We start from the raw sequence: 16,103 nt of genomic DNA on the forward strand, positions 1-16,103 counted from the left end.
TTTCATATGCTTATTTTCCATGTGTATATCTTCTTTGGTGAGGTGTCTGAGTCTTTTGCCCATTTAAAAAATTGAATTGTTTTCTTATTATTGAACTTTAAGTGTTCTTTGTATACTTTGGATAGCAGTCCTTTATCAGATATGTCTTTTGTAAATATCGTCTCCTAGCCTGTGGCTTGTCTTTGCATTCTCTTGACAGTATCTTTCCTAGAGCAGACCTTTTAAATTTTAATGAATCCAGCTTATCACTGATTTCTTTCGTGGATCATGCCTTTGATGCTGTATCTAAAAAGTCATCACCATAGAAAACAAACTGGTTACCAAAGGGGAAAGGGTAGGGAGGAATAAACTAAAGGTTGGGGATTAACAGACACACATTAGTATATATAAAACAGATAAACAACAAGGACCTACTGTATAGGTAGGTAGAATATTTAATTTCTTGTAATAACATAATGGAAAAGAATCTGAAAAGAAGAAATATATATATATATGTACATGGATAACTGAATCACTATGCTGTACACCTGAAACCAACGTTGTAAATCAACTACACTTCAATAAAAATTAAAAAAAAAAATATATATATATATATAGTAAGTCATCACCATCCCTAAGGTCACCTAGAGTTTTTTGTATGTTATCGTCTAAAAGTTTTATAGTTTTGCATTTTAAGTTTAGGTCTTTGGATCCATTTTGAGCCAATTTTTGTGAGGGGCATAAAGTCTATGTCTAGATTTAATTTTTGCATATGGATGTCCAATTGTCCCAGTAATTTGTTGAAGACTGTTTTTTTTTCTCTGTTGTATTGCCTTTTTTCCTTACTCAAAAATCAGTTGAGGGCTGCCTGAGCCTAGCAGGCCGTGTGCCACCACCCCTGCACAGTCCCCTCCTGGCGCTTCTCTCCTTGGAGTCCCAGGTCCTGGGAAGAGTTGTTTCTTCTGTCCTCTTCAGTCTAGGTGTCGGGTTTCAGCCACCTGGGCCCTGGGGAGGCGCTGCATCTCCTTCCTCCCTCATAGGCTCTTTATCTTGTTCCCTTTCTGCTGTCCAATCCCAGTATTTCCCTAAAAGCCACCAGGCTCCACACCTCCCACCTCTCCCTAGGCTTCCAGTCTCCTGACTTTCCTCCAGATCCTGCAGGTCCTCCTCCTGCAGAAGCACAGATCTTCATTCCTCAGCCTGCACTGTAGCCTCTTCCTTTAACTCCATTGGAAGACATACTGACTTCCTCTGTCCTGGCTGTAAAAGTTTGCTCCCGAATTGGCCCAGAAATTTCAGGAACGATGCTGGGTGTTGCTTCCCATGTGCATCATCGATAACACGTATGTTTTGTGCGCCTCCTACCCCCCATAGTGAGGATGGCTATGCCAAAAGCAGGGTTACGGACAGCCCTGGGTTACTGACAGTGCAAATTGATTAAAGGGCCCCTTTTCTTAAATTAAAAAACATTTTTAATTGATGTTACTTATATGTCATTAATGACAAAAGCAGCAAATATAAAATCGCTCCACATAAATAGGTAAACTATGTATAAATGTCAAATTATGAAACATAATATAATAGACATAGGAATTTTAAATCACTATAAATAAAAAAACCAAAATTTATAGTTTGCTATAAAATAGTCTTACATGTATGTCTCACTTTCATTGACAGGAAAGGGCAGTTTCAAGCCTTACTTGTGTTACTTTATAACACTGAGTTTTTGTACTGACCAAATTCTCTTAACAACGAATAAACAATTTTTATAATATAAATGTCCACTGGTCCCATGGGCCCAACCATTATAATGTATTGTATGATTGGATCTTTGTCCTACAGAGCAGTTTCCACAGGCATCTGTAACCTCACTGTTTTGTTACTGCCTTCAATTTCTTTTTATTGTAGTATAACATAGACAACGTACCATTTAGCATTTTCAACAATTTATAGTGTGTGGCATTAAGTCCTTTCACAGTGTTGTGTGATCACCACCATCCATCTCCAGAACTTTTTTGATCTTGCAAAACTGAAAATCTATACCAAATAAACAACCTCCGCCCACCTCCCTCTCCTGCCAGCACCTGGCAACCACCTCTCCTTTCTAGCTCCATGAAGATGACTGTCCCAGGTATCTCATATAAACAGACTCATACAGCAGGAGAGGGTATATTATAGCTCAGTGGTAGAGTGCACCCTTAGCAGGCATGAGGTTCTGGGTTCAATCCCCAGTACCTCCATTAAATAAATAAACAAACTTAATTACCTCCCCCACAAACAAACAAATAATTTTTTTAAATTAAAAAAGAATCATACAGTATTTATCTTCTTGTGACTAACTTACTTCACTTATTATTCCATTGTACATATACATATGCACCACATTTTGTCTGTTCAACACACATTGATGGACATTTGGGTTGCTTCCACGTTTGACTGTTGTGAATAATGCTGCTGAGTGCAGGAATGTACAGATACCCGTTTGTGTCCCTCTAACCAGTGAGCTGGCAGAGTGACTGGAGAGAATATCGGAAGGGAGCCAGCTGATGGGCTTAGTGTTTTAACAACTTAATATCCTAACTTCTGGGACGTGGCCGGGGATATAAATACAGCAGAACTTCAAGAGGATACTAAAACTACATTTCAAATTGTGAAATGTAATTTGCTGTAAGTACCATCTCTTGGATACATCAACAGCCACATATATGTAATTTTTTAAACAATGTTTTTATTGAACTATGGTTGATTTACAATGTTTCAGGTGTACAATAAAGTGATTCAGTTATATATATTCTTTTTCAGATTCTTTTTCTTTATAAGCTGTTATAAGATAATTTAATATAGCTTCCCTGTGCTATACAGTAGGTCCTTGTTGTTTATCTGTTTTATATATAGGAGTGTATATCTGTTAATCCCAAATTCCCGATTTATCTGTCCCCCCTACATATATGTAATTCATGCCCTCGCAAAACACCTTCTCCCTAAAATTTAATCACAGTACGGCAATCAAAAGACTACTGTGACTGTGGGCAACGAACCAACTGCTTAGAACCTGATTTTCCTTGTACGTAAAAGGAGGAATTGGTCTAGAGCCCTCAAAAATGCATCTCTAAAGTTCTGTGATTCTGCTGTGATTTTAAAGTCTTTTTTTTTTTTACAGCTTTATTGATATATTTGTGCACCATAAAATTCATCCTTTTAATGTGTACAATTCAGTGAGTTTTAGTATATACACAGGGTTATTCAACCATCACCACTGTCCTGTCTTCATTATCCCAAAAAGAAATGCCATATCCCCTGGCAGTCATTCCTCTTCCCCTCTCTCCCATTCACTGGCAACCACAAATCTACTTTAGATTTGCCTATTCTTAACATTCATATAAAGGGAATCATACAATATATGGCCTTTTGTGTCTAGCTTCTTACACTTAGCATGTTTTCAGGGTTCTGCCATCCTGTAGTATGTGTCAGTAATCCATCCCTTTTTATGGTAGGACGGACCACATTCTGTTCATGTATTCAGCAGTTGATGGACACTTGGGTTTGACCATTATGACTAAGTCTGCTATGAACATCCACGTGTAAGTTTCCAATATGAACATAGCGATTCTCTATTTTGGCAGACCTTGATATGCTGCTCTGTGTGTCAGTAGAATGCAGGTGATAAAAGATTCTCCATGGCTGGTCTTCAAAATAAGAGCAGGATTAACTTTCAAAAATTGGGAATTACTATATTGTACGCCTGTAAATTATATAACATTGTACATCAACAAAAAAAAATGGAAAACACACACACACAAGGTAGAGAAGGCTATCCCACCAGGAGGCATAGACTAAAATACTGATTCATATCGGTAATTGGAAACAAAGATGTAGTGCAAAAGAATCAAATGATGGTAAATGGTCAGACTGCCCTACTCAGGTGTTGGTGGTAGATCCAATTACATGAGATGCCAGATGTGTAAATCATTAATATTAATAACCTGTGAGTACTATGAATCGAAAAAAAGAGAGAATTAGGAAAGTGTTCAGAAAAACCCCCTGCTGCCCACACAATTTATGGGCGATCCAGATCCATAAAGCACAACTCCAGGAGCATCTCAGTATAGTCTGTAGTCTCCATATGAATGGTGCCCTCTGGAGTTGTGCAGTGCACAACCTGCACAGCCGTACACAGTGGCCTGGGGAGGTCACCCTGGATAGGCTCACATCCTCAACAGGCTTCTCCCTGGTTGCCAGGGCCAGTGCTTCCCATGTCTGCACAGCATCGAGTGTGAGCCTATCCCGGTTAGACTCTGGCCAATACCAAGGATTAAATTTTCTATTTTAATTAAAATATGACTTCCCCAAAGCCTGATTTTTTATATCCTATGTGCCTTTGCTACTTTGCATAGTGTAATATAACCTTGCTCAGAAATAACATCTTCCCATTCCCCACTTTCAGATTTTCAACCAAGATTATGTTTACATTTTGTATATGTATTCATATATGTTTCCAGTAAGAATATATGATATAGAATATCCTATTAGATTGTATAGAATACAGGATACAACATAGAATATAAATACTATAAGAGAATATTATATTCCATGTAATATATTTATCTATAAATACATAAACACTTAAATATATTTATAAATATATAAATATATTAGGTATTATATGTAATATAATATATAATATAAGAATTAGAATCTAATATAGTCTAATAAGAAGCAAGATGTAATTACTTTAATTAATCATACACGTAAGCCCACTTTAGTGCTACAGGACAGAATGATCATTTACTTCAAGGGTACATTGTACACATTCCTGTTCAATAGGAGGAAATCACTAATTACAGCATGAAACTCATCTTTCGATGAGTTCATTTAAAAAATTCAAATATTGTAATTAGAACATTGCCCAGGGATCCAATTTAGACGTAATGATACTTGCTAGCAGGCTCTGCTGTGTTAACTGAGAGGATCATTATGCTAGAGACGATTGATGGGGTGATTAACTGCTACACGTGTCACAGCTGATAGCGCTAAGAAACCCAAACAAACCTTCCTCAGCAGCTCACAGCCTCATCACCCCAGGTCACAGGAACTGTCTCCTGGGCTCTAGTGACACCCACTCGCCATTTTCTTGTTTCATGAGGATATTTATTCAAAGTGTGACGCAGACTTCCTGGCAAGACGCAGCAGCAGGCTCTGCACAGAAAGGGGGAAAGACAGCGGGAAAGAGGGGTCTGGGCAGCAAACGTAGGGGGCATGGGTAGGAATGTGGGTGGGGGTGTGCAGACGTGGGTGGCGTTATCACCAGGCCTCCAGAGGGATGCGAGGATCAAAATGTAAACAGCATTTTAAAAGTGCCCATTCCACCGAAGAGGACAGTATGGAAAGGAAGAGAAAAAAAGTGACTTTCCTGTGGAGAAACCGGGCAAACTGTACCTCCACCAAGTGATGAAGGTTGGGTCAGCAGTGCTAAGTCACAGCGATAGGATGTGGCCGTGATGCAGTAAGATTAGGATGGTCCTTCACTTCTGATCTTCTCCCCAAACCCATAACACTGGCATAATCATGAAAAAAAATCAGAGAAATCCCAATGAAGGGACATTATACAAAATACCTGATCGGCAAGCCTCAAAACTATCGAGGTCATCAAAAACAGGGAAACTCTGAGAAACTGTTACAGCCAAGGGGAGACCAAGGAGACATGCCGACTAAATATAATGGGGTGTCCTGGATGGGATCCTGGAACAGAAAAAGGATGTTAGGGGGAAACAGGAAATCCGAATAATGTGTGAGCTTTTAGTCAATATCATGTACCAATATTGGTTCACTCATTGTGACCAATGTACCCTGCCAATGTGAGATGTTAATAACAGGGGACACTGGGTGCGAGGTATATGGAAACCCTGTACTGTCTTCTCGATAGATCTGTTTAAGTCTAAAACTGTTCTAAAAAGTTCCTCTTTTTATTAAAAATGAAACCGCAAACAGGCCCACTCAAAGTTGGCCACTATTTAGCTTCTTCGATATAAAGTGATTTGTATCGCAGTAGTCACCCTCTTGCAGTTAAGAAGCCAAGGCACTTTGAGTAAGGGATTTACTCAGAGTTTTACCCAGAGCAAAGACTGCAAAACTTGCTGTCCAGGGGGTCCTGGCTGCAAAGCTATTTTCCCTTAAAAAGCCAGCTGTTCTCCATGCTGGTGACATTGATGCTAATCTTCCATCTCGCAAGTGTATTTTTTAAAATTGAAGTATAGTTGATTTACGATGTTGTTAGTTTCTGGGGTACAGCATAGCAATTCAGTTATATATATATTCTTTTTCAGATTCTTTTTCATTATAGTTTATTACAAGCTATTGAATACAGTTCCCTGTGCTATACAGTAGGACCTGTTGTTTATCTATTTTGTATATAGTAGTTTGTATCTGCTAATCCCAAACTCCTAATTTATCCTTCCCCCATCGTTTCCCCTTTGGTAACCATAAATTTGTTTTCTCTGTCTGTGAGTCTGTTTCTGTTTTGTAAATCCATTCATTTGTATCATTTTTCAGGTTCCACATATAAGTGATATCACATGATACATGTCTTTCTCTGTCTGACTTAACTTCACTTAGTATGATCATCTCTAGGTCCACATCTCAATTCTTATTCTCCTTAACCCAACCCAACCATGTGGCTCCTTAACTCTCCTCCCTCATCCTCCCTGACTCTGGGCTGCCTGCCTCATCTCACCATCGGTCCTTTCCTGTTCCCTCCTCCTGCCCTGTGAGTACCTAAATCTGTCTCTCCCTTGACAGATCTCTTCACAGCCTTGCCTTCACTCTGCTGGCTTCAGCCGTGCCAGCCTGTGCTATCTGGGTATCCCCGCTCGAATGTCTCACTCCAACGTCAAACAATCTTTCCAGTTCCAGCCTCATCACCCCTATCTTCTCTCTTCAGAACTGTCTCCCTTATCCAACTGCTCTGTTTTTAGCCAAAAGAAAAAAAAAATGAACATTCCCCTGAGTTGAACTTTTAGAGTTCATGTTCTCCACAGCCTGTCAATCACTTGCAATGTCTGAATAGTTCTTCACAGTGTTTCTTCTGTGTGATCTTTTTTGGGGGGCGGGGCAGGTGATAGTTAGGTTTATTTAAGTGGAGGTACTGGGAATTGAACCCAGGACCTCATGCATCCTAGGCACGTGCTCTACCATGCACTCTACTCTCAAGCTACACCCTCCCCTTTCTGTGTATTCTTTGTTTCTTTGTTTCCCACCTCTAATCTTGTTCAGCTGCTTCTCTCTCATTAAATTATAGCCACAGATCCTTTTTGATCTTTGTGACTCTTGCTTATTAATCCCCTGCCCTCATTCCGAGTTTGTCCTGACATTCTGCTGCTTTTCTGATCTTATTTCTTCAACATCATTTTCACCAAATAATGCCTTGATCAGAAATCAACAAGGCTCCCTGAACACCATAGTTTATGTCCTTCTGCCAGATTTTAAGGTCCTCCAGAATCTGGGCCCATTCTGCCTTGCCCACATTTATAATGGATTCTTTAATGAGTAGTTTATAATGATGCTACCAAAAAAAAAAACACCCCAAAACCAACAACCAACCCTCAATGAACATTTTGGAGGATGCTTAGAAACCAGCTTATTATTTTCACGACTATAAGTAGATGAAAAGACTCAAACATTTATCCTGCTTTTATTCAGCACACTGCATCTCAGAGTTGCTGAGGGAAAGTTTCTCTTCGTAGAGACATGCTAACTAACAGGTAAGAAGGAATGGGAGAGTTAAAGCCACATCGCTGTGCCGGCGGCCCCTGATGAAGTGATGGATCCGGGCAACAACCAACAGCTGTTACCACCACAAAAACAGACTCCAGCACCATGTGCTTCTTTATAGACCTTCACAGTACCAGGGATGCCCACCCCCCAAATCCATCTGGAATCTGATCAAGACTCCAGACCTCACCATCCATTTACAGGAGAATACAGAGCAAAAGAACACTGGAGACAACACCCCAGGGAGGCAGTCAGGGACGTCTACCTCCTGAAAACTGTGGGCAAATGACCCAGTTTCCTCAACAAGCCAATTGCATAAGAGAAAGAGGAGACGCCTATAGATTAAAAGAGAATTAAGAGACAGAAGGTAGATTAGTGGTTGCCAGGGACTGGGGTGGGAGGGGAAAAATGGCAGTGTTTGCTGATGGATACTGGGGTTTCTTTTGGGGGGTAAAGAAAATATTGTGGAATTTGATAGCGGCAATGGTTGCATAACCTTGTGAATATGTTAAAAATAACTGAATGGTATACTTTAAAAGGGTGACTTATGATATGTGAGTTATATCTTAATTTAAAAAATTTTACAGAGGATTAAGAGACATGTTGACCAATGACAGTGTATGGCTTTTATTTGGATCCAAATTCAAACTACAAGCTGGAAGAAAAATTATGAGGCAATCAGGGAAATATGAAAGTTGTGTATTAGATGCTACACAGAATCAACTGAGTGTTCTTCAAGCTACTGTCTCAGGATCTTTTTTTCCAAGGTTCAGTGGTGACCGTGAATGGGCCTCCTCCCAGCTGCTGGGGAGGTGCCCACTGTCCCCTGGGACTAGGGCTGGCTGAGACATGCGTGCCACAGGAGGCTGCCATGCTCAGAATCCACCCAGACTTTCTTCAGAAGCATCCTTCACCGACAGCAAGGAGAGACAGCCACTAAGGCGTGGGCTACTGCTGAGGGCCCCAGCTTTCCACAGCCGCCCCAGCGCAACCTCTGTCGTTAACCCCTTGGTGTGTTGGGAAGATAATGATTCCATTCTGTAGAGGTGGAAGCAGAGAAGGAAAGAGAAAAGAACTGATTCTGAAAGAATGCTGGTGGGAGCTTCACCGAGAAGCTTACTGCAGAGCCTCCGTGGAACCACAGACCTGAAAATTAAAGCACACACAGACTTCCCATTTTTGAGTGGGTTTTATTCTGGAGATAAAGTGCAGTGAGTATTGTGAGCAAACATGAGAGTGCCAGGCGCAGGACTGTTGAACGAGCACTGCTGTGGCCAGGTCCAGCCCCGCTCGATTTCGGAGTTGCCCCTGACTGGGGCTCTGGGCTGCTAAGAGATGGTGTCGGGGCTTGCCTCCCGCTTCCCGAAGTTGGGAAGAACAGGAGAAGCTGCTGCTCTCTGCACCGCAGCTGCTCAGAGCGGGCTTGGGAGGAGGGCTTTGGGGACACACATCTGACCGCTGCAGCCCCGAGCCGGGGAGGGCTCCGGGCATCACCAGCGTGCTCTCAGAGACGTCTGCAGCACGTCAGTGTCCGCTCTGTCCTTTCCTCCCCAGCCCCTTAATCCTGTCACTCCCGACAACTCCCACCACCTGCTCCAGCTCCCAGAGGGGCCCTTCAGTTTACTTAGGCCACCCATTAGGAATAAGCTGACTTCTAGACCTTGAAAATGTTATATATGACAGTCAGTAATTTTAAATAAATGTGTATTCACTCAATTGCTCATTCATTCCAAAAACACAAAATGTGTACCTGTGAGGTGGGGGGTTGAGTGCTAGACACAAGGAATACACGGATGAAAGGACTCAGGAAACACTCCCTTTCTAGCTGGGGAGCCAGAAAAGGGGATGGAAAATGAGAATATGAGGCAAGATGTAGTTAGGTAAAGGCAGAACGGGGCACTCTGTCTGGAGGGAAAGGTGGGGTGTTTTTTGCCAAAGGCAGTGGCAGGGGCTCAGAGATGGGGTGGGGGAATCAGGTGGGCCCTAGAAGCATAGTGTCTCCAAGGGATCAATTTCCATCCTGTCCCTGGAGAGCGAGACATTTGATACCCAGATCAACACAATTATTAGTCCCCAGGGGAACACGCAGAGGCGAACCAGGGCGCTGCTACAATCACGCTTCACAAGCCAGGTCCCTGAGATGTGCTTACTTGCTCATCGTACACACACACACACACACACACAACACACACACACACACACACACACACACACACACACACACACCCCCAGGAGCAGAGCCCATGATCCAGGCAACTGAGAAAACAGTATTCAGATACAAGAGGCAAAGGGGTTTGGGAGCAATGGAAAGGCTGCTTCAATTATCCAAGTATTTGCTTTAATTTTTGTTTCCTGTAACTTTGCCTATCAGTTGCAATCATGATAGGGTTTGGACTAGAGATAATTCCTGTTTCAGTGACTCAACCACCAACCCTTGTCCTCTTTCCCCACTGCAGAAAAAAGAGAAAAAGATATCTGTGCTATTTCCTCCATAGTCAGGAGCTTTGGGAAGGGGTAGCACCCTCGTTATTTTCTTTGCTTTGCTTCAATGGCCAGTCTCATTGTCTAGGAAGGAAAGATTATCGCTGGTTGTATTATTTTTAAAAATGATCATTACTATTTTGCACTAAGGCAAATATAATAGAGCAGGGTCAAGGAAAGACTTGTGGATTTCCCCTTTTGGCTCTGCACCCTAGCTCTTCTCCCTAAACTCCTCTAAACAGAGTGGGTAGGCCTGAACTCCTAAGAGATGCTTACAGAAATGGATCATTGACAAATGTTTGCCACTCAGGCAGAAGGTAACCATGACGGCGAGGAGAGCCTTGGTCCTCAGAGGAGACAATCAGGCCAGATTGTACCTGGTCCCCTGAAAACTGCTCTTCCCTTCTGAGCAAAAAGGCACCCTGGACACGCTGCCAGGGAGGCTCCACCCTTGGCAATGACGCTGTATTGGCCCCATCTCCAAGGGCTACTACACGGGAGGTGCGCTCGGGTCCCAAAAGATGTAGGAAACTGTCATTCAGGCTAAGTACAAATGAAAGGCTCAAACCTGCAAAAGACCCCTTCTGGTTGAAAAAAAAAACCAAAAAACTTAGGCATTTGTTAAACTTAGAAAAAGAATGATAATGTTCCTAGTTGTTACAAGCGCACTTATTTAAGAATGTTTTTCCCCCAAAGTGAATATTTTGCAAAGTTATTTTTTTAATTGGATACAAACTCAAATGGTAAAAAGCCAGTCAAATTTAGCAGTGGGGGGTTGTATACCAACTTTAGTGACACTAACGTTAATAAGTTCTGATAACCCACTACCATCGGACCAGCCAAAGCAGCTGCTTTCACTTTCAGTATATAAATCTCTTAAGTAGCTACTCTAAATAACTTAGGATGAGTTGTTTTCATAATTTTCAAAAAGTTTTAATGTTATATGAACCATACAATGTAATTCTACAAAAAGCAATACATTTCTTGGTTATTTTCCCTGGATTTTAAACAGCTTAACACAAACTGATATTCAAAATGAATATAGTTGCATGATGGGAAATAGAAATAAATTACCAGATGGAAGCCTCTTGTCCTTCACAAATATTTTAGGACATCCAGGGATCACAGGAAAAAATAATGAACATACTTGTGCCAAATGTTTAGCAAAAAAAACTCATGTCAACAAAATGAGCTTTGATTTAAAAAAAAAAATCGTCTATGATCTGCAAAATGCCTTCCTGACTCAAGGCAGCAGCAGATGGCAGTATAAACAGAAGATTCACTTTCCATCCACTTTCTGTGTAGAGCTTTGACTAGAGGACTTCTTGGCCAAGAATACATTTAGTGTTCACATTTGTTACAGACTTCTCTTCTTTTCTTAACAATCCCTGATAGTTATAATAAGTCAAATATTTATACCAAGTTTAACATGACCATATCCTTCATCTTTAAGAAAGACTACTGCTGTGACGTAGAAGTTGCCATAAAATGCTAAAAATCATCTTTAACCAATGGTTTTGTTGTTGAGGCCAAATCCCACTCACTGATTGGGTATAAGCATCCTCACCAAAATCCAGGTAAGAAATTTCACATGAATCAGAAGAAAAGAATGAAAAGGATTAGAAAATGGTCAACAAATCTTGGCTATTATCTTTGCACATCAAATCTTAATTTTCCTGCTTTAAATCATTCATATTTTAAAATACTAAATGTTAAAGTGAATCAAAGTTTTCAAAGATACAAGAAAATGTGCGTTCATGATTATGACTAACGTGAATACTTAGGAAAAATGGCTTTGTAAGGCATGACTGTGTCTTCATTGAGTTTATCCAGTAACAGAAAGTTAAGTTATTGGAATAAGAACTATGTTCCAAGTTCCTTGGGAGCTGGGGCTGAGAGAAGTGAAGAGCTGAGCCTTCTCGCAGATGAATAATAGAGGGGAGATACACCCCTCACCTTTATAGTCTCTCGGACAGTAATTAGGACCACTTGCCAAAGCAGGCTAGCTGGGATTTCCTGGAATGCTGACCAGTCCAAAATTACTTTCAGCTCTCCCACATCTGCAAGACTCTTTGGTTCATCTGGATGGAAGGCCATTCTGGTTGGTCTCAGACATCTCTTATCAAAATGTAAGCAATTAATTTCTGTTTAACGTGGTAGTCTGAACACATGCATTTGTCTGAATTCCTTCTCTAATCCCACTAAAACTAGAGTGAAACAATAAAAAATAGGGAAAGAGAAGAGAAAGAAGGCATCCTTCACCATTTCGTCCTGTGTGCAGTGGCGACTGATGACTGGAGGGGGAAAAGCCATCCTGAAATCTTGAATACAGAGGCCCTCCCAAAGGATGGCATAAGACAGTGAGAAAAGATCTTGGAGTCTTGATGACATGGTCGGGCATTGCTCCAGCCCTGGTGACTGCATAGCTCCACACTTCTTGTGATCAGAGGACAATAAATCTGCATAGGTTCAACCCACTGTTATTTGGGTTTCCTGTTACATGCAGCTCGACACATTCCTAACTCGAAGAAAGTGGGTACCCAAAGCAGGGGCTATGTATCACCAGATCACGGTGAGGTATGAGAAAAGTTTAGGTAGCACTGTACATGAACTTAAACAACACTGACTCCTATAATGAGAAAGTTATTTGTTTCCAACTTTCTTTCAATCCTTTTGATGGCATCAAGGAGGGAAAAAAATCTTAGTTTGATGATATGTCACTAATACCTCCCATTTGCTATGCTGCTTTTTAAGTAAAGGGAAAGTACTTCTTGCTGCAACAGAATCTTACTAGAATTTTAATAACATTACTTTGTTTCCACAGTATTCATATTCATGGTTCCCTTTTACTTATGGTAATTGATATTGATTTTCTAATTTTACTAGAGATGTAAAGTTTTCTTGAAAATAAATATATTTTTGGAAAATTACTTGGGAATAAAAGGAAAAAGATTACTAATAGATGCAACAACATGAATGAATCTCAAGGACAATCATGAACAATAGAAGCCAGATACAGCAGTGTGCAGAAAGTATGATTTCACTCATGAAATTCTAAAAAAGAGAAAACTAATCTATGATAATGGAAGCAGATTTGTGGTTGCCTAGGATGGGGCTTGAGGATGGGGGATGTGGAAAAGGCCATGAAGGAACTTTCTGGGTGATGGGAAGTTTCTGCATTTTGGTTGTGATTTCATGTATATATACATTTGTCAAACTGCACAATTAAAGTTGGTGCATCTTATTGTATACAAATTATATCTCAATAAAGATAAAAAATAGAAAAGAAGGATTTAAATAAAACAAATTAATTGATTTAAAGAAAACTGTGTGTAAATAACCATTCAAGCCATCCTTGCATTTCACAAAACCCAGGAAGTGAGTTTCAAATGGCTGAGATGGGGAATATATATCACTTTGCCAGATGCTGAGATCAAGGTCCTAAAACTGCATCCAGGAGATGCTGGCTGTGTCTGGAGATGAGCGGAAGTGTGAACTAGGGGGCAGTGGAGGAAGGAGGTCTGGAGAGGAAGTGGGAGGACAGGCATCGTTAATTACTCTGTTTCACAGCTGGGCTTTGACCTACCTGGAAAAACAGCAATACTTTAGGAAGATGGGGCATTCAGTCACAGGGGTTCTAGGGAGGAACACTTTTTTTTTTAATGTGGTAATCTGTGCTTTTCTTCAGAATATGCTGGAAACCTTTCCATGCCCTCCCCACCTTTGATGATTCTTAAAGCCACTAATTTATCATCCCTTCCCCAGGCTTGTCTCTGCAGGTGGTCCTTACCCCTGCCCAAGACCTCTGCTCTCCAACCAGACCCGAGAACTGCTCGTAGCTCCGAAGCTCCGTGTGGTCTCGTTTCTCATCCAGCCTGATTGTAACAGCCACCTACAGCAGGGAAGGGAAGGAGACCATTATGTAAAGGGGAATCTTCTGTGGACAAAAGCATTTTTTAGCCAGCTCTGTCTAAGCTGGTCTCCAATATGATTTCCTCCCTTAAAAATCTCTGTGCATGGGATATAAACAGATGCCTCTTCTAAAATGCAGGAGGAGAATATGACTCTGTGAACAACACCAACAACAAATGTTGCCTTTGGGCAAAGATCACGAAGGAATATGAGAAGAAAAAAAAAAGCAATAGTTGTGCTCTGGTGATAGGATTCCAGACAGTTCTCGTTTTCTTTTAAAAATTCACTTGTGCGAGGCCTTTGGGGAAAGTGATAAAAATGTCCTAGAACACAAACCTGGTGTCTTTTGTGCAACTCTAGAAATCTACTAAAAATTCTTGAATTTTGTGGCACACAGGTTATATCTCAGTAAAGTTCTTTATAAACCTTTTTTATGCTCTTATATGAGTTTAACAATGAATTGAAAATTAGAAATTAAAAAAAAATCCCGCAATTTTCATAGCAGCACTATTTACAATAGCCAAGACATGGAAGCAACCTAAATGTCCATCAACAGATGACTGGATAGAGAAGTTGTGGTATATATACACAATGGAATACTACTCAGCCATAAAAGGATGAAATAATGCCATTTTCAGCAACATGGATGGATCTAGAGATTGTCATACTAAGTGAAGCAAGCCAGAAAGAGAAAGAAAAATACTATATATCATTTATATGTGGAATCTAAAAAGTACAACAAATTAGGGAATAAAACAAAAAAAACAGCAGATTCACAAATATAGAGAAACAACTGGTGGTTACCAGTGGGGAGGGGCAAAACAGGGGCAGGGGATTTTTTAGAAAGGGTTATTATGGGATTACAGAAATCGTGTGTGTGAAACTTTTGAAAATTGTAAAGCACTATAGAATTGAACGAATCTTTCATTCAATAAAAGAAAAAGAGGCTGAGTATACAAATTCCCTCATGGTGTAAGTAACATCATATAAACCCCTATATCGAGTCTAAATGGGATTCCCCAAACCCAAAATGACCCTGAAGAGGAACTTTAAGCAACCAGAGCGGCGTGGCCTTCTGTAAAATTGAACCTCAGGGTTCTTAACATGACTTTCCAACTTGAAAAAGGAAGAGATCAGATAGGAACAGCTGCTCAGGGTTCCTTCCAGCCTCCTGGGGAGGCTTGGTTGTTGAAGCAGGCCTTTGGTATTCACAGGCAGGGATGCTACAGGAGGAGGGCAGGGGGCATCAGCCTGGGAAATTCTCTAGAAGGCCCACCTGTGGCTCAGGCGGCCCGGGAGACGGGCAGTGTCCGGCTCTACTACTGCAAGAAAAGGCGGGTGAGACGGGTCTGCGGGGCTGAAACTGGCCCTTCGCCCCCCGGGAAGGTCCGCGGGTCCCAGCATCCGGACGCTTCTCTTGCAATAGGTTCCACCTGGACCCGGCGCGGGGGCGGGCGGCGGCGAGGGGCGCGGAGCCACGGGCCGCAGGGAACAGCCGGCCTTTGTGCTCGGGCGCCGCTCATCCCGTCGGGCCCGGGGCGGAGATGGCTTCTGCGGCGTCCTCCTTGGGCGTCAGGTGGGGCACCCGGGGCGCCTGGACCCGAACAGGAGCGCTTTGTGTGTGCTGGTTTGGCAGGGGGACCCCGGCCGGAGCGTCCCTCCCCCCTCCCCCCGCCTTTTTTTCTTTTTCCTTTGTCCTTGTTTCTTTCTTTTCGCCCAGACCTGTGTTCCTTGGAGACACCTCTCTGGAAGTTTCCCGCTTCCTGGCAGCCGCGGTGGGCGGGGAGGGCCCTGGCTTGGGGATCTGGTGTTGTCCCCACCCCGCCACTCCTGGCTCTGCAAGCATTTGTCCCTCCGGTCTCGCCTCCCTCCTTTGTAAAATGGAATGAGAGCACTTCCTCCCCATCTTTCTTCTTGAGGCTCCAAAATCAGCTGGAAAATGGTCTTGTTCAAAGGCTCTAAGT

This window comes from Camelus ferus, chromosome 7 (assembly GCF_009834535.1).
Source record: "Camelus ferus isolate YT-003-E chromosome 7, BCGSAC_Cfer_1.0, whole genome shotgun sequence".
Lineage (NCBI taxonomy): Eukaryota > Metazoa > Chordata > Mammalia > Artiodactyla > Camelidae > Camelus > Camelus ferus.